The following is an 853-nucleotide window of genomic DNA, read 5'->3' as shown; positions in this document are numbered from 1 at the left end:
CTCTCGTTAGAGGTTTCTGAAAAAACTTATGCTCCCGATTCCCACGTAACAAACAAATTTGAAACTACTGAAAAAGTGCGAAATAATAAATGATATGAAGTTATTTTTATGATATTTAATGACAAGTACAGGTTTATCAATAAAGAAGATGTTACTCTCACTTACACGGCTATCCTTCTATTAAAAATCTGCAGATGTCTTGTCTTGCGCCACTTCATTGTCCACAGTGTCAGGATGGCCGAGCGGTCCAAGGCGCCAGACTCAAGGTTTTCCCTTCTCTGACTTAGTTGGGGTTTGAGCGTTCTGGTCCTCGTAAGAGGGCGTGGGTTCGAATCCCACTTCTGACAAATTTTTTTCCTGGCCCTAGTGGCGGTGGATTAACACGCTTGCCTGCCAACCCAGAGGCCGTGGGTCCCATTCGAACCTAGGTGGGGTTTCCTCAACTGAGGGTTTATTTTTCTAATCGTCGTTAATGAATGTGCAATATTTAGGGGTTAGGTGAAAGAAGAGACAATAAAGTCTCAATATCGCCCCAATGAAGTCGTTTAATTAATAAATAATTTGGCACCTGGTAAAGGCTTAAAGGAAGCCCACTTCGAGCGGAGTAGCACAAGAAAAGAGGATTATACAAGAGAGAAACACTTACTCACAGCATCATCCTCTGCGTCGGAAAAGTATTCCATTCAGTTATACGAGTCTGGTGTATTTATCTTTAGGTTGAAGTGCTTAATAGTGGAAAGAGTAATATTAATAGTAAAAATCGCAATCATGGCCATGGGTACTACAGCAAAACGATGATGATCAAATGGAGAGATCTAGCAGCTATCGGATAAGATGATAAAAGTGATGACAC

General features: G+C 41.1%; 1 non-coding gene across 1 annotated transcript; it reads left to right on the top strand.

The window, feature by feature from the left end:
• Positions 1–228: 228 nt before the first annotated feature.
• TRNAL-CAA (transfer RNA leucine (anticodon CAA)) lies at positions 229–347 on the top strand. The gene is made up of 2 exons: positions 229–266; positions 302–347. It is a non-coding gene; the product is annotated as a tRNA-Leu (tRNA).
• Positions 348–853: the final 506 nt, after the last annotated feature.

Source organism: Hetaerina americana, unplaced genomic scaffold (assembly GCF_022747635.1).
Source record: "Hetaerina americana unplaced genomic scaffold, ioHetAmer1.1.p SCAF_5, whole genome shotgun sequence".
In the NCBI taxonomy this organism is placed as follows: domain Eukaryota; kingdom Metazoa; phylum Arthropoda; class Insecta; order Odonata; family Calopterygidae; genus Hetaerina; species Hetaerina americana.
This window is presented reverse-complemented; position numbering and strand designations above follow the sequence as displayed.